The 19,211-nt window shown below is 32.0% G+C and overlaps 1 protein-coding gene across 9 annotated transcripts in view; it reads right to left on the bottom strand.

Moving 5' to 3' along the window:
- Window positions 1-19,211, bottom strand: part of LOC145295987 (uncharacterized) — a 404,367-nt gene that overhangs the window by 248,050 nt on the left and 137,106 nt on the right. Inside the window, exon 1 of one of the 9 annotated variants that reach the window (XM_080141940.1) lies at window positions 7,514-7,609. The exons of 6 other annotated variants lie outside the window; for them this stretch is intronic. The gene's annotated coding sequence lies outside the window, so the exon portion shown is untranslated. Of the gene's footprint in view, window positions 1-7,288; window positions 7,483-7,513; window positions 7,610-19,211 lie in introns of those variants that run through there. 2 more of the 9 variants (XM_080141936.1, XM_080141944.1) reach the window with 2 other exon arrangements.

Genomic DNA, 19,211 nt, shown 5'->3' with positions numbered 1-19,211 from the left:
TAGTATGAAAAGATAAAAAATACAATAAATACCTGTTCTTAATGCTGTAACAACTACTTTACTCAATTGGAAGATGAAAATGATGGAGAAAAAAATGTCAGACTTCAGTGATTTTCAGATAGATAGAAAAGTAACTTATGACCTTTGGTAACAGTTATTTGTTGAGTAAAGTTTTATAGTAGTTTTCTCCCCCTCCCCCCCCAAAAAAAAATCAGATTCTACCTTTTCTTTTTGGAGATTCCATGTAAACAGACTGAAAACATTTGTAAGGAAATAATTAAAAAAAAAAAAAAAAAAAGTAAATATTTTAGATTTTAGAGTGGGGATCACTCCAACTTCTGGACCATTTCGCGGTAAATCCTGATGTGTAACCGATTGGTTGTTCCAATTTTGAGTCTTTTTTAAAAACTCAATTTAGTTTTTTCTGTTGTAAATATAAATGGCAGGGTAAAAATTAGATTTTATATTTTTTTTGCAGGTCTTTTATTATTCTAAAATTATCGACCATGCGCCAAAAATTTAAAAAAAAAACCCACGTGTATAATGGAAAATACTCATGTTTTGCTTAGTAAAATGGACAATAACAAATGCATAAATAAATCTTATAATTAGTATCCACACTTGGGATTTTTTTTTTTTTTTAGAAGGGGGAGGGGTTAAGAATTTATTTAACGGACAGTGTGTATTTTTTTTTTATTCTCTAAGTGTATTATATAATTTGGAGTGGGGATGAAGGGGGCGTTTATTTGGATATAAAAAGGAAGCTGTTTTTGTAAAATTTTACTTTAATGCCCGTCTCAAGTTCGTATAAAAAATTTTTGTTTTGTAGATTTCAGTATGCTTTAAAAGAATATGATAACCGTTTCCGTCGCAAATTTACTGTTTGCATGGTATTAACCCCTGAACCCTGTGACTATTTTCCGCCATTTCACTGCCTTCGTTTACTTTTGTTTACATTGGGGGGAGGGCGCAACAAAACCGCTACCGCCCCCAAATGTAAACACAGAATTTTCGTGAAATGTTAAACAGTACTCTGCGCGATAAATGTCAGCGTGTTACTTATAAAAAAAAACGGTTAATTACACTACAGAAGCACCTGTTAAACTATACAAGTTCTATAATTGAATACTTCCCCCCCCCCCAAAAAAAAACTAAAGTATGTTTTTGTAAACTGCTCGTAAAAACTAATTTTTTTATATCAATTAAAAGTATTAAAAACTACGTAACACAAAAAATGAACCACATTTTTTTTTAAACTTTCTTGTTATTTGTAATGTCCACTAAAGATTCCTCCACGATGTGACAAGTCACTTTACTACGCTCGTGTGCGCGAACACATCATGTAAGAAAACACTACCGCGTGGCGAAAACGAAGGCAGTGAAATGGCGGAAAATAGTGCCAGTATTCAGGTGTAGATGTATCAGTATTTTGGGGGAATTTTTGACACCCCTAACACAAAACTGCGAATAAAATATTAACAAAAACTCGTAATTTCTCTTTTAAAAGTGGGTTGTTTATTTTCTATATGGAATATACTTCCAAAATAAACTATTAAAGTTGTTTGAAAAATAATAGAAATATTATTTTTTTATTTTTTTAAAAAACAGTGTTTACAAAGTGCCGGTGCACGTTCAACCAGCCATTTTTTTTACGTATGAAATCAATTGAATTTTACGAGTGAAATATTTTTCAATTTTTAAACTTTAAAAATCTACCAACATTTTTCTATTGGTTCAATTTTTACGATATTTTCAGGGTCAATGTGAAATTTTATGCTCTTTCCAATAAACCGAATATAATATTTTAGACAAATGTTTTTTTTTAATTCACCTTCCCCCCATTTTGAAATGTCTATTAAAATTTAAATAATCAATTTACTCAAAGTTTTATAGATCACAAATTGAAGAGAAACGATCAATAAATAAAATATTCTAATTTAAAACAACAAAAAAAGTGTTTTCTGAAAATTTACCTGTAAAGTCCAAAGTGTAAAACTTTTTTTTTTTTTTTTTTGTAAACCATGTTGAGTTTTTTTTTTTAAATGAAAGCTCATGTTATGCTTATATCGTCAAGTAAATACCGGACGCTGACAAGAATTTTTTCTATTTCATTCAATGTTTTCTTTTTTTAGATATTAAAAAAAAAAATCACTCGATAAAGTAGAAATAAAATATAATAATCAAAAACTCATGTATTTTATTAAGAGAATTAAAAAAAATAAATCGGTCGATTGGGTTTTTCGTTTAACGGCAAAAACTTATAAATGAATGTGTGCTTTTTTTCATCTAAGGAGGCCCCAAAATACTAATTTTGGTTAGCAGCACGCAATAAAGAGATATTAATTATGGCGTTTTATAAACGCTATAATTAATATCTCTTTATTGCGTGCTGCTAACCAAAATTAGTCACCGTAAGATAATCGCGAAAAAAAATTTTCTCTTTAAAAAACAAATATTGCATAATTTGCTATTAAACTTGTTATTTTTTTTTTAATTTGTTTTTTTTTTGCTCCTTTAATTGAAAAAAAAGTAGGGCTTGAATTACATTTTTTCAAGCAGTTATAAGCTTCGAAAGATAGTAAGTTGATTTTTTCAAGTTCATATACAGCATTTTTAATGGCCGATTTTGATACACCTAGTTCAGGGGGTCATACCACGCAAATGGTAAATTTGCGATGGAAACGGTTATCATATTCTTTTTAAGTACACCGAAATCTACAAAAAATGTTTTTTCTATACGAACGTGAGTCGGGCCTTAAAGTAAAATAATATCGCTGTTATTTTGTTTGTTTGTTTCCCTGAAGTTATTAGACGTTAAGTTTATTTATTTATTTATTTATTTATTTATTTTTTGCACAGCAGAGAGTTTAGGTTAATGAATAGGGGATAGAGAGGGTATGGGCCGTAGAGGATATATAATTAAGGTGGAGGCGTTAACAAGCTTCGCTCATTCGCTATTTCGGTTTCATGATCAAATGAGTCCCTTTTGAGCAGGCTTTCTAGCGATGCTCCAAGCTGGGGAGCCAAAGCATGGCCAAAGTGAAAGTATTAAAAAAGCCAAAATTACTATACGAAGAAAATGCTCCCCCCCCCCCGGCCCCGCTCTCCAACAAAAATATTAGCTTAGTTAAACCACGATACTTAGGCTTTCTTATTCTCGGTTAATGAAGCAGAAATCTTTCTAGATTAAGACAATACAGTATAGTAGAAGAGCAGCTACTTCACTTTAACATTAATTCTATTTTGTAAAATCAAAAATCGAATTTTAAAAATAAAAATAATAAATAAAAAAAAGAAAAAATATTGTAAAATCGGCACATATTTAAATTTAGGATAGAGTTAGACACAAGGTCGGTTTTTAATGCCGGCAAAATCGATTTTAATTTTTTAAATATTCAAAGCAAGCATTTTTCTTAAATTTCAAATTATTGATTGCAATTGGTGATGGGGCGATGGGCAATGGATATAAAATGTGCTGCCCATTTTACGTTAAATCTATTTGCAAAAATAAATTGATATCACAATCTGCATTCTAAAATAATTGTTTTGATTTTTTTTCTCGTTTTTGTTTTCTTTCTGCAAGAGGAAAGTGGTATAATAAAATAATTTATTTAAAGTAAATAGATAAAAAAAAAAAAAACTTATGCTCAAGGGAGCCTAACCCCCTCCCCAATTTAGACTGGAGTGTAAATGGTAAAAGTTCAAAATAGTTAACAGTCGAGTAATCGTAAACAAAACAAAAACAAATGCCTTGTACCAAACATAGAATTTAAGTATCTACCGATCTGGTTACTTACAAAACATCCATTTTTTTAAGCTGTCTTTAACACACCGAAAGACAATGGTCGCTTGTTTCTCAACTGTTGAGGGACTTAATTCATGGAAAGTTTTTTTTTTTTTTTTTTTTTTTTAATAATGACTTCTATTACTACTGTATGCTCATTCGGGAGTTGCCATTTAGACTTAGGGTTAGTAATAGGATAAGTCGCCTTTGTTTAGAACATTTTAGGAATTACCCTTCCCTACAAGACAAGCGGTCATTTGTTAGTTTCTTTTATCGTATATATTATAAAGATCGTTTGGTGCTAATGCAGAAAGTGATCCGCGCTATTTTTTTTAACTCGTATTTTCACGTTTAATTAAAATTTTATGATATGTTTTTTTTATTATTCAATTGTAAGGTTAAAGTATAGAATAGGTACAAAACACTCTCCACTCCCCATGTTAAGAATGGCTTTTTAAATAATAACGTTATTATTTCAGCACGGATCACTCTCTGCATGAGTACCGATCGTTTTGCACGAAGTAAAATTTTGAAAGAAAGAAAGAAAGAAAGGAAGAAAAAGTTCCAGCACGTTCAAAGTACACAAATCGATAATTAACTTCTGTGTTTGGTATAGCCATTTGTTGTTTTAAAGATTTCTCGACTATTAATTATTTTGTACTTTTACTGACCGAGTAAATACTTATCTTAAAATATGGGGCAGAGAGTGCTTCTTGCTTCTAGCCCTATTTAATTAAAACTATAGAGGCGATAACTTAGCCCTTATCCGAATACTAAGAAAAATAGATTTTATTTGCTTAAGAAAAGCAAAATAGATCTTTAAAAATACTGTAGTCGAAGGTGTTCGACCCTATTTAAAATTAAAATTTGAGAGACCCCCCCTCAAAAAAAAAAAAAAAAAAATTAGAAGAGTCGAATTAATTTGGGTATTTTTATTTTTATGAGAGTACCCAGCGTTTTATAAACACCTCCAACCTCCCCGTGTTAAGAAGGGATTTCGGAATACCCCCCCACACCTCGAAAACCCTTCTTAACATGGGGAGGTTGAGGGTGTACTCTCGTAAAAAAATACCAAAATACCTTAGTTTGCTTGAAAACAATAACAGAGTAACATACTTAATATTTTTAAGTTTAAAATATTGCCCCCCCCCCTTATTTAAAACTATATAGAATGTAGCCTATTCCCACCTCTTCCGAACGATCCGAATTTTCCGATCCGGAATTGTTTTAACTGTGTGACATTTTTTTTTACCAAGCACCAGTTATAGTTAATTTAATAATTACGTATTTAAATTAAACAGATATAGAGTCCCCTCCCTCCTTAAAAATGAATAAATAACCTATAGAAACGAGCGCATCTGTCGAAAAGAAAAAAATTTGCAAACAATAAAAAAAAATAATAATGTTATTAATATTGTTTTTAAATGCAAAAAGCGAACGACGGTTTGGAAAAGAGTAAAGTTATCACTGTAAAAAGGGTTGCATTGTAATAAGAAAAAATGTTTTCATTTGGAATGAGAAAGTCAAAGTTTAATACGTGGAATGATAATTGAGGTTTTTATAAGGGGACACCTATATGAACCCGAATGTTTCCGATTTACGGAACAGACTGGTAATGTTTGAAGCAGAGAAATAATGTTACAATGTATAAAGCAGACGACAATAAAGCATACACAAATGTGCTTTTGGCTGAGCATAGTTTCGAGTTTCTATTTACAATGTCTCCCCATGGGACAGAGTTCGACACCAGTGTCGGGTTTTTTTTTTGTTTTTTTTTAAACGTGGAGAAAAGGAACAAAAATAAAAATTGTCTCAATCGTGAAGGATTGCTCCTCCGCTGAGAGAGAACAAGAAATTGATGTGCAGCAAAAACTGCAGCATCTGAATAACAGATACTACACTTTAATCTTGGCCCGAAAGCTAAGAATGTCTGCTATTCCTTCAAAAACAAAAAGTTGTGACGCTTCTTTTAAAAACTTGGCAAATGTTTACTTTCCACCTATAAAATGACGACTTTTGACGGTTTTGGAGTATGCTGAAAACGAATATCGCATTTAAATTTCTGCAAACAAATAGTTTTCCGCTTACAACATAAGGAATTACATTGCTTAATATCCGGAAAACTATTTGTTTGCGGAAAATTTAAATGCGATATTCGTTTTCAGCATACCCGAAAACCTGTTAAGTCGTCATTTTAAAAGGGATTGTTAAGGTGGAAAGTAAATTTAAAAAAAAATACAACAAATTTAATTAAAATCAAAGTTGATTCACTACATAATTTGAAGTAAATGATTAAATTTATTCTTAACACGGGGTTTGGGGTAGTGGACCCTAACTACAAAGAACCCCCCCCCCAAAAAAAAAAACACCCCGTTGGTTTCATTTCATACCAATATTAATTGAGTGATCGATGGCTGGGACATTTCTGGTCTTCTGTAAATTGCAACCGGAAACATTCGGGCCAATGTGGGTCCCTTCCTATTACTGTTTTCATGTTGACTATAATGCACAAGAACTTTTCGGTCGATGTAACTTCTGGTCTTCTTTAAGCGCTCCCTTTGGAATTTGAAAATATTGAACTTGGACAGAAATACGAAGCGAACCTTTTGGATCCATCAACGTCGATAGAAATATTAATGCTTGTTATTTTTAATTATTACCTGTAACAAAGATTGAACCTTCAACTTCTGTAGAAGTCTATCAATAAAAACAGATCATTAACTAACACCTTTTACAGTTAGGCTACATGTCTATGCGAACAATCTATCATTATGTATTAAATGAATGGGTGTAGTTCGAAATTCCATTCAAGTTCCAGAGAAATAAAAAAACGCACCCGAAGAAAGTTGAAGATTATATCGTAAACGTTGTGAAGAAGAAGAATAATAATAATAATAATAATAATAATAATAATAATAATAATAATAATAATAATAATAATAATAATAATAATAATAATAATAATAATAATAATAACAACAACAATAACAATAATAATAATAATAATAATAATAAAGATAACAATGAAATAGTAGATCAAATAATCCAATTTTTTAGATATGGTGAAAATTTAAAAGGATTTATAGTTTTTGTACTTTATATTTTGTGAAAAAAAAAAAGAATAAATAAAGATGAAATCGAAAGAAAAAAAAAGCTAAAAAATATTTTTTTTTTTACATACTTTTTTTCAGCATGAGCAGGAGGTTGAAAGTTTATAAGTAATTAATTCACTTTATATTGTTTTAGGTACTTACGCAGTTTACGGGCCGTACTTTTTTTTTTTTTTTTTTTTTTTTTTTTTAGAAAGGATTTTCAAGTTAAATCTAAGTTTTACGGTATCTTTTTTGCTTGTCAGGTGAAAATACTGAATAGTTACAAAACGCCCTGCCCTCCACATGTTAAGAATGGGGTTTTAATCGTCATTATATCTACATAGTAGTATATTGTTTTTAAAAACGAAGACAAATTGTCAGATTTAAGATAAAAAGAAAAACTTGTATTTACCGGAAAAATTAGAAGTCAAGTATTGTTTTGGTTTGTCGTTCTGTAGTTGTTGAGTACCATTCCGATTGGAAGAAAGAGAAGGAGGTAAAGGAAGAAGAAAAAGAATGATATTTCAGACTAAGCGGAGTTGCCGCAGGGGATGCAGAAAGAGGATTAGCAGAGAGAGGGGAACAGGCAGAAAACGTGGGGGGGGGGGTCCCGCAACGAGAAGAAAAACGAAAGTACCGAGTAGCCGTCAAAGAAAAAAGTGGTGTTTTCAGGATATTTAACCAAATTTTTTTCCCTCGTTCTGTTGCACCTGCTTTTCGTAGACAAAATGGCAGTTTCGAAAAGAGAAAAAATTAATAAATAACAAAGCGACTGGATTTTCGTTAAAAAAAAAAAATTAAATAAATAAAAAATAAAATACGGAACAGCAGCAGCGGCGATAGTAGGAGGGGTCGAGAGGGAGGTAATAGGCAAAAAAAAAAAAAAAAAGTGGGAGGGCGAAAGAAATGCAGGTGAGAGATCCTCTTAACGAGGGTCTGACATAGACACATACATACAGAGAGCCTCTTTCTAGGGAGCTGGATATTTCCCCACATTAAAAATGACCGTGTATCAAATTTTGTTCTCGTGGGAAGCAAATCCATATACTCATATATATACACTGAGAATACACTCATACATACACACACACACACATATATATATACACTCATACATACACACACACATATATATATACTCACATACACACTCATATTCATACACACACACATATATACTCACATACGCACTCATATTCACACACGCATATACTCACATACGCACTCATATTCACACACGCATATATATACTCACTCACATACACACTCATATTCACACACGCATATATATACTCACTCACATACACACTCATATATAGTAAAAAAATAATTATATATATATATATATATATATATATATATATATATATATATATATATATATATATATATATATATATATATATATATATATATGCACACGCTCGCATACACATATTCATACAAGGTTAGTGGGAGGTTACCACCAGAATGTTCGATTATTAAAATTTAAAACTAAGAGCGTAATATTTATTTAGGCGCTTCTTCCACAGTTCCACACTATCAGAACGAAATTTCGGAAATCGTAAAACTGAATTTCACGTGAAAACAATGATATCTACGCATTCCTCGTATTTTTAAGATGATTTTACCCAAAACTTACGAAAATCAATAAGGTAGAAAATTATTTATTAAAGAAAATAGAATTTGAAGAAAACGATCGTATTTGCTTACGAGTTCAAAAGGGAGGTTATTTTCTATTTCGATTTATTTTATAAAAATAAGATGGCCGCAATTTTTTTACCTGTTAACACGCTTAAAGTTTTTTTGTTTTTGTTTTTAATAATTCAGTCATATTCAGGTAATTTCGATTGCATAATTTGGAAGCTAATATTGTAATTTGTTAGAATTGACAAAAAAAAAAAATCAGTAGAAACCATTGTTTTTTTTTGTTGTTGTTATCTGAAAACTCCATTTATCGCCTACAAAATTTCGTTCTAATAGTGTAGAAGAAGTGCCTTTATTTATATATGCATTACAGAAGATCGTTGTTTTTATCTTCTGTAATATAAGATGAGCTGCTGTTCTGTTCTTATTCTCTTTACATATTAGAGAGATGTGCGCCACCTTCCCCATCCGATGTTGCCGCGTCTCTTCTACTTGTGCCAACACTTCTGAAACCATTTATTTACAAGCGTTACAACTTCCACCTCATTTGGAAAACGCGCGTGCGCTCCACCACGCGCACAACAAGGAGGGCTGACACATGCTCTCGAGTTAATATCAGAATGGTGTGCGGTTCTGTTCGGTCCCAATGGACCATCCTCCAAGGCATTACGTCCTTCTTAGGGAGAGGAGTTATTCCCGCTCATCTGAGACGCTCTCACCGAGGAATGTAGACGGGTTAATCTAGGGTAAATTTTCCATCCATACGGAGTGCCCCTCCCCCTTTTAGAGGAAGCTGGATTTTCCCACGTTAAACTCACATCTTCTCAAACGTTGCTGAAGTATGTGTGTGTAGGGAGGAGGGGAAGTAAATAAACACACTACGAGGAGGGCGGTCTTCTTGCGCTCGCTCTCACAGGTATCTGAGAAGCGAAAATAAACCGTATAACTGACGCTAACTGATGTAGATCACAAACGTGTTTATATATATATATATATATATATATATATATATATATATATATATATATATATATATATATATACACACACACACACACACACAACTATATAAAAGGAATTTTGGTGTCTATGTGAGTTCTTCCCTATGAACTCGAAAACGGCTGGGCCGATTTTTATTAAATTTTAAACGAAGGTACTTTATGTGCCTGGTAATGTTCTTAGATAGATTTTGTACCAGAATATTTTCAATAAGTATCGTTAATCGAAATAATCCGATGGAAGAAGGAACAGACGATTTTGACCAAAGTTAATATCTGATACAACTTAACATCAAAAGTGCATTTGAGAAGTTTTATTACCGCACAAGCAGACAGGCTTTACATAGAAAAATCAAATATTGGAGGTGTCTGAATTTTCAATAACGGCTTCGGGCTTCACTTCTACACATTTTGTGTAAATCTAAATTAAACTAAATATAATCCATATTTTGACACTATACGCCTAGCAGTTATGATTAAAATTCATAATGATCAGTTAATTAGTTTACGAGTGAAGCCTGTATATGCAAATATATAAACATATCTAATATATAAATAGATATAGAAAATATCACAGTAATACTCTTTATACCCATAATTGTGAAAAAAAAATTAAAGGGGAGCTATAGCTAACGGAACAAGACGTTTTCTCTCTTTTTCTTTTTAAATTTAACTGGCTTTACAAACTCACTTTTCCTAATTCAAATAATCTAAACCAAATAGGGCACATATTTTCTAATACAAATACGCACATACATACACGTGAACATATACGCACATATACACACACGTGCACAAATATACACACACATAAACACGCACATACACGTGCACAAATACACATACACACGTGCACATATACACAAAACACACACATGTGATGAAAATTATGGAAATAATATTCCAACGTGATAGAAAGCTGAAGAAAGAAAGAAACAAAAATCATATGTTCATCAACGTTTCGTCTTTATTTCAAGACTTTCTCGGGATGATTGGTTTGAAGAAATAATATCAGTACATTATTTGCAAATATATTTGTTGCATTTGTTCAATAGTTTATGATTTTACTAAGTACATACATGCTGATATTCGTGTGCGTGAACCAATCCTTTCAAAATAAATATTACATAACTCAAAATTTCGTATAGAGTAATTCTTTTTTCTATTATTTTATTTTTTTAAAACTTATTTTAAACAGTTTGGGATGGGAGCAGGTAGGAGTTTGGGCGAGTACACCCCTTAAATGGTAACATTTACAAAAAAAATGTGCTCTTGTTACTCGCCCTAGTGCCTAGAATATATATTCCATAATCATAATGATTCATTCATTAATTTAGGAAATTAGTATATAAAATTCTCTCTTTTTCTCTCTCTATATTTATATAAAGTTAAAAAGATAAAGAGGAGAGTTAGATAGGAACTTTATTATATTATCAATTCAATAAAGGATTACAGAAAAAGAAATGAGGTACAAACCACTTTAGGTCATGGCATTTCGAAGCTAAATGCTCCTTATCAGAAGAGAAGAAAAAGGCGGCATTATACAAAGATAAGGGTAAAATGACAATATCGACTTCATCATTGAAAATATATTTTTCAGCTTAATTTTATTACTATATATGTTTACAAAATGACAAACATGAAAGTAAAAAAGTCAAAGAAAAACAGAAAAAGACAGAAAGGAAATGAGGATATACCCCCCCCACACACACACCACCAAAAAAAAAAAAAAAAAAAAAAAAAAAAAAAAAAAAAAAAAAAAAACACGTTTGGTGTTTTTCCAGTCATTCCGGCTGTAGTGTGGTCCACGAATCGGGCAGTCAAGCAGGACGTAGTTGGGAACCTGCGCACCGTTGCCATAACTGCGCTACGTCTCATTGACGATGCTACACTTCGCCATGGAGGTCCAGACGCACTCCCTGCCTGTGCGTAGGCGGTTGAGCTGAACCAATGTGTAATGGGGCAACTTGCAACCTGCAGGGTAGGCAGACCTTTAGTTGGGTGTAGGGGGTGACTTGGTTCGGTACTTGAGACTGAAGGTGGTTTGATCATTAGCTATGGGAGGTTGAGAGATCAAGTACTTTCCCATAATCCACCCCAAGTACCGACCTCGTTATTAGCAAATTCTACAGCCACACAAAGAAACAAAATCTATTCACTTTTATTATTTGTTTGTTCTGTCTCGGTTAGGGTGGATCTCTATTTAACTCTCTTATCAATTCAAACCTAAAAAATAAAATCGCGCACGCGCGCACACACACACATACACAAGTCCTGGAAGATTTTTAACCTTTAAAACTATATGAAAAGAACTTATTTAATTTTTATATTTTTTATCATTCGTTAGAAACCTATTTAGTCAATAAGTCATTTAATCACCTGCAATCAATGCATCAACTTGCTCTCTCGAATTCACTATAGTACTTATGTTACTTTAAGGGATCATCAGTTGTTTACCATGAAACACTGTTTCGGGGATTTAAAAACAAAACCGTATAATTAATCATGACTCCGCAGCAGTGTTGATCAAACGCCCCCCCCCTTAATCTTAAGAAAAAATGTTACAGATATTAGATCTAGTTTCCTATTCTTAATTAATTTGGTTAGCCTATTCATGTTATAAAAATGAATTCTTATCTTTGAAATCCGTCCGTTTCCAAATTCAAAATGGATATATTTTTTAATTTAATAGTCTTGTATTTATAAGAGTAGGATTAATCCATTTGACTACTTATCACTCACTAGTATTATTAGTATTTTATATATTTACATTCTTATTTATTTAAAATTAAAAATATGTAAAGGTTAAAAATAAATAAATATATATGGTAGCTTCCTTTCAGTCTTGACAGACTAATGATACCCACTGTAAAAGTGCCTACGCATGGAATTTTTGTGGCAAGAGTTGCTCAATCTCTAACCATACGTCTCCTGAGTCAGCCTTGTTAAATGCCAGTTGACAGTGGACGTTTAGGACGACTGGAAACAAATGCCGAGATTAGCGGAGAGCACATACAGCGCCTAGAATTCCCAAATGATCACCAATCTGGTACTAGCCAGGCTCAACGTTGCTTAACCCGTGATCTGACAAGAACCAGTGTGTCAACATGATTATATATAAAATACTAGAACGATACTCGTCCTAGGAGGAGTAAAATTAATTCTCCAAACAGAAAAAATATGCACGACTTTTATGTCCTCTTACAAAAGGCAAAATAAAGATATAATGCGACTAAACCTTCTGTCTAGATTCCTTAATCTCAATTTGGATCAAAATTACATGATTTTGATTCTAGAAAGTGCATACGATTTAAGGCTTACGTTTAAGGAGTCAAGTAGAAACTGAAATTCAGGGAATCTTATTTGACTTTGGTTAAAATATTCAGATGAAGTATGGAATGAGGACCTCAAACGGGACATTTTTTTCATTGATGCCGGTTGATTGCCAACGTACGTGTCATTTGTAAACAAACATGCACAACCCGAGTTATTTGTTTATGTTTTTGTTGTTGATTTTAACTATTAAGGAAAGATTTAAAGAAAAGTGGGGGAATATTATATATATATATATATATATATATATTTATATATATATATATATATATATATCAATTTATGCATTTACATTTTATGATTTGAAAAAGTTAATCTTCTGATAGAGAAATTTTATTGTTTGAAAAGAAAGAATACGATTGAATAAATCTATTTCCTTAACCCATGAGTTTTCGATTCTTATTCATCTCCTCAGGGGAAAAATGTTAGCAAATGTTTTTTATTGGGTTGCACTTTATTTGCTAAAAGCTAACATAGAAAATTAAAGTTTTTAAAACATTTTAGATATATAGAGTAAGGGAATTGATATTAAGGCAGAAAAATGATACTGTACTTTAAATCCAAAATGAATGTTAAATCTTGAAATGAAAATTCCTGGTAGTCGGGAGGTAAAGAGATCCATCGCGTCTTGTAGTTCTTCCAAGGGATTAGGTCGCAATCACATGCAAACCTATTTTCATTCGTTTCACCGATGGTTATATAAGATATCCGGAAAAGATTGTGTTTATATAAGATTCAAAAACTACATATCAGTAGATATATTTCATTTTATTATTATGTCAGATGCGTTGGGTGCATATTCAATGCAAATCAGATATAGTTGACTCTTCAAAGCCTGTACACATTATGCTACTAAAACATAAAGAAACTGAAATTAAGGAAAATTTATTAATTCATATCTAAAACAGTTGTATTTGATATCAATAAATATTTCTAAAATTTGAATTTTCATGAGGGGCTTTCACTCCCACCTTACCATAGAACTAAATTAAAGTATAGCTCTCACTACCCATCTTTAACCTTAACAACCGTTTTCCAAAATTCATAATGATCAGTTAATTAGTTTCGGGATGAATTCTGTACATACAAATATATAAACATGTACACACACGTCTAACTTTATATAAATAGACGTAGAAATCATTATTTTTGAATTCATCTGATTCAATTTTAAAATGTTTTTCAATATTACTGTCCTCTGTCTAATGTGACAATAAAAAGATTTTTATGGTTACATAATTTTAATTGTATATATAATGAAACATTTGAATAATACTGGGTGCAGTGCGATTATTATCAATTGTTGAGGGTTTTATATATATATATATATATATATATATATATATATATATATATATATATATATATATATATATAGTTTAACCACATATTATTAAAGAAGATAAATTTTGACAACGAAAAGAAACCAAAATGCACTTCTAATATGTCCTTTTGTTTCTCTCTCTTCTCCTCAACTCTAAGTCAATGTTTAAACAACACGAATTAGACAAAAACAAAAAATAAACTAAAAAAAATAAATAAATATGAGACGTCTTTCGGCCGACACTTTTCTCCCCTTCCCATTACCGACGTTCATTTTGAAAAGTGTTAGCCAAAAGAAGTTTCAATAGATTTTTTTCTTTTTACCCCATCTCTTATTTACCCCTCTCCCCCCTTTTTTTTAAATTTAAATATTGAATTAGAGCTAAGGAGAGAAAAAGATTTTAGAAGTGTATTTTGGTTTCTTTTCGTTGTTAAAATTTATCTTCTTAAATAATATATGGTTAAACTATAAAAAAAAAAGCCCTAAAAAATTGATAATAATGGCACTGCGCCCAGTATTATTCAAATGTTTCAGTATATATATATATATATATATATATATATATATATATATATATATATTCTGACGAAGGAGTATAATTCAGAAATATATTAATTTTAAACAAGTAAATACTTGTTTATTTTCATAATATTGCGCTGTAATTGAACATTCAAACGTATTTCATGCATATTTCAATTTAATATATTAAATTGAAATATGCATGAAATACGTTTGAATGTTCAATTACAGCGCAATATTATGAAAATAAACAAGTATTTACTTGTTTAAAATTAATATATTTCTGAATTATACTCCTTCGTCAGAATTTTATATTTTTTTCTTTTTGTGCTCACCATGATTGAAGAAAAAAAGTTAATGAAGAGTCCGCATACTGCTAACTGCGTTTTTTCCCTTTTTTTTTTTTTTTTTTTTTCTTTGTTCAATTTAACATTATGGCAAGGAAAAAAAGCAAAAAATATAAAATTCTGACGAAGGAGTATAACTCAGAAATATATTAAATTTAAACAAATACTTATTTATTTTCATAAGATTGCGTTGTAATTTGGCTTTCAAACGTATTTCATGCATATTTCAATTTACAATTAAATCAACGCTTCTAACATGGAAAATACTACCCTGATTAATATATATTTTACCACTGAAAAAAGTTTTCCAATTTTGTATTCAAATATAGATATTAAAAACACATAGTTCTTTCACATAACTCAATAGGGCAATACTAGAGTTATAAATACTTTTTTTATAGTATATACCGCTTCACCACACTTATATGTTTATTTTTTAAAAAAGTTTCATCTTTATTAACAATACATGCGTACAAAATTGTAAATGTATTGGACTGTTAATGAGAAGGACTGTCTTTAGATTGATGTGATTCTTGTAATTTTATTTTTATGCATATTTTACACTGAGATATGCCCCTGTTGGCATAAGGATAATAACAATTTTAAAAAAAAAAAAAACATATGCAGAGAGATATAAAAAAATATCAGTAATTGGCTGAAACAATTGTACGCATGTAATGTTAATAAAGCTGAAACCTTTTTGTGAAATGAGCACAAAAATCTGTGTCTGTCCCTGATCAAGTGGTCTATCATAAAAAGTCTATGATAAGATGCATATTAATACTATTAACAAAATAAAATTCAGTTAATAGATTTAGTTTTTGAAATCTACATTAGCAATAACCTTCCTGATCCAGGAGAAATATTTTTTTTTTTTAATGTCCACCATGGTTTGAAATGGCGTTCACTGGTCAACAACAAATTTGTTGTTTGCATTTTTTCAGCCGATTTTAGACGAATCTGATGCGCTGAATCCAAAGATCACATTGGTTTTGCGCAATCAGGTTAAGTTTTTAAACTATGGCCACATGTTTTTTGGGTTTTTTTTACGTTTTTGTTCACATGTATGCATGTGTGGAGCATTTTAGAAGTTGGTGATGGTAAAATGCCATGTCGAATAATTGTTTTGATTAGAAAGAATTATTTTAATGACAAGATGTATTCCGGTTTGATGATTCTAGGTGATTATGTCAAAAAGGGATCAGTTTGAAGTCATATATCCTCATAATCTTCCAGAATTGGTGCGGCACTGTGCTCAGCATTATACAAAGTGCAGGAGGAATTGGTTCCTTGCAAAGAAGGGAACGTGATCAATGACCCTCTCGTGGATAGAAACAGAATACTCTTCCCACCACTGCACATCAAGCTCGATTTAATCAACCAGTTCACCAAGGCTTTGGTCAAGAATGGTAACTGCTTCACTTAATTGCACCTGACTTTTCCAGAATTGACCATGAAGAAGTTTGGTTCTCAGATCCGACAACTTCTCAGAGATTCAGAGTTTGAAAACTCAATGAACGAAGTGGAACTGGAAGCATAGAAGGTATTTCTTGAATTAAAAGCCAGTTTTGGTTTCAGAAGAAAAAAAAATCTTGTTCCAAACCAAATGGCAATCATCAATTAGAGAAGTTTTGAATTGTAAAAGCCCAGATGAAGACAAAGAATAGAGTTTTCCATTACGTAGTCTATCTGTACAAGTGTCGGACTGTAAAAGTCTGTAGACGGAGAGCAAATTCCTTCTTGTGTTAGACACAAAAAGATCATGTGTGGCGATGCTGAAAGATTCAATATTTTTATGGAGCAATTCTGGCTTCTGATTGGTTGCTAGCAGAACTCCATTTGATTGGTCCGTTCCTATCGCCAGTGTCTATAAGTAGAACCTTCCAACTTTTTGTAATCATACACCCAGTTGCATATTTTCAAATATGGGTTTTAAGTAGGTTATGCATGGTATGTTGTTTTTATGATGATTGCTGATAGATGTATAGTATGAATGTGGTATAGTGGTGAGAGTAGAGTGAAAGTAGGAACTAGCTAGGTTAGCTTAGTTAGCGTTAGTTTGTCCTAACGTTCCCTTCACTTCCCCCCATTTTCGGCCTTGTGCCAAATTTTTCTAAAAAAAAATTGTATTTTTTTATGAAAATAAATATTTATCCCCAGTGTATCAAAAATATTGCAACAGCATTTGTTCTAGTAGTGAAAAAAAATCTAATTTTTCTCCTGTTAGTATCGACAGGTATGTTCGAAAAGAGACAGGAAGACATTGATGAAACAACAGTTTCCTACCTTTCTTAACTATTAATTGTTTGAATTAACAAAAAAATATTTTTTACTCATGTTCACCCCTTACAAAGCATATGGCCACTTGGACGTAATGGACTACTATTTGGGGCCATGTCTAGGAAAGATTAACAAGATATTTGTTTATGTTACATTTAAACTTCTGCATATCAGTACAGCCAGGGAAGCAGGAAGCAAGAAGGGAATTCCAAAGTCTAACTGTTCAAGGGAAGAAACTATTAAAATAGAAATCTTTCTGGCATTTAGGGACATCAACAGTGAAAGGGTGAGATCTTATTACTAAGCGGGTTTGTCGGGAATATGTATGTCGAGGGGGTACAAGTGAAACGAGTTCATCAGAACACATTCCGTTAAAATATTTGTAAAACAGGCACAGTGATGCAACATTGCGGTGATGGGACAGGGGCTGGAGCTTAGTTGACAAAGTGGGACGGATTAGATTGATAACTCTTTTTTGGGCTTTATACAAGAAGGAGAGACTAGTGGTAGATGCACCAACCCAGAAGTGGCAACACTACTCCATGCATGGGCGAATGGGCGCCTTGTAAAGGTGTGAGTAGTCTTCTAGCTCGATAGAGAGAACCCACCTTCTTTATAATGTCCTTTATGTATTTGTACCAGTTTATATTGCCCGCAAATGTTAGGCCAAGGAGTTTGAAGGAAGAATTTTCAGGTAGGGTGCTACTTGTCACGGATATAGGCGGTTGGAGAGGTGTCTTGTAATTGTTAAAGGAGAGCAGATTAGTTTTACTAGCATTGAATGTTACCATCCATTTGCGGCCCCATTCCACTATAGTCTGGAGGTCATTTTCTAACGATTCTGCCATTGTCTTAGATTTATGTACATATGTTCTTTCTGCATGCATATTATAGAGCATTGAATCATCAGCAAATATACCCATCTCGGACACAATATTATCAGGGAGGTCGTTTATGAATATCAGGAATAATAATAGTCCAAGGATCGATCTCTGAGACACTCCCGCATTATGCTGCTTGGATGTATGTCCGTCAATGACAACCTGTATGCTTCTATTGTCAAAGAAAGATCTAATTATATTTAGTATACGTCCAGTTATGCCGTACGATTTAACTTCGCCCACCTTATCCAGTACATGGTAAATGCGTTCAGAGATGACTGTTAAAATATCTGCAGTAGAACGACATTGCCTGAATCCATACTGTTTGTCAGAGAGAAGATTTGCTTTTGTGAGATGATGAACTAGTGCTTGATTAATTAAGGTTTCAAAGATTTTAGTGAAGAGGAGGAGGAGTAGGAGGAGACTAGTGGGACGATAATTGAAAGGGTCTGTTCTTTCACAAGAATTCTTGTACACTGATACCACAGAGGCCATCTTCCAGCTATTAGGGAAGCAAGATTCAGCAAGCCATTTATTGTAGAGCTTGTTTTCTCATTAAAAAAAAGAAAAAGAAAATGCAATTATAATTTTTCTAAATCACAAAAACAGGAGAATTCCGCTAAAAACTGGAATGCATGCTTGTCTCTAGTAACATAGTTTTCCAATATTAAATTCCCATTTCCATATCTATCAGAAGAGAGGTTTTATTATTTACAAAAAAAAGTAAAAAACCTAAAAGAACATCAACACTAATTTTTATCAAGATTACGCAAACGAAATAAAATCGAGAATTCTGATAATGGTTCAGCAATCTTTATGAAAACAGGTGTCGGCGATTCAACAGATTGCATAATTTATTTACTTCCTCTCCAGTCAGATGTCAGTTTTGATGAAAAGAGAGTGAAAGAAAGAGAGAGAGAGAGTGAAAGAAAGAGAGAGAGAGAGTGAGTGAAAGAAAGAGAGAGAGAGAGAGAGTGAAAGAAAGAGAGAGAGAGAGTGAAAGAAA

Source organism: Euprymna scolopes, chromosome 16, assembly GCF_053919585.1.
Source record: "Euprymna scolopes isolate OS-2025 chromosome 16, ASM5391958v1, whole genome shotgun sequence".
In the NCBI taxonomy this organism is placed as follows: domain Eukaryota; kingdom Metazoa; phylum Mollusca; class Cephalopoda; order Sepiida; family Sepiolidae; genus Euprymna; species Euprymna scolopes.
The sequence above is the reverse complement of the archived record's forward strand: the minus strand, read 5'-3'. Positions and strand labels throughout refer to the sequence as shown.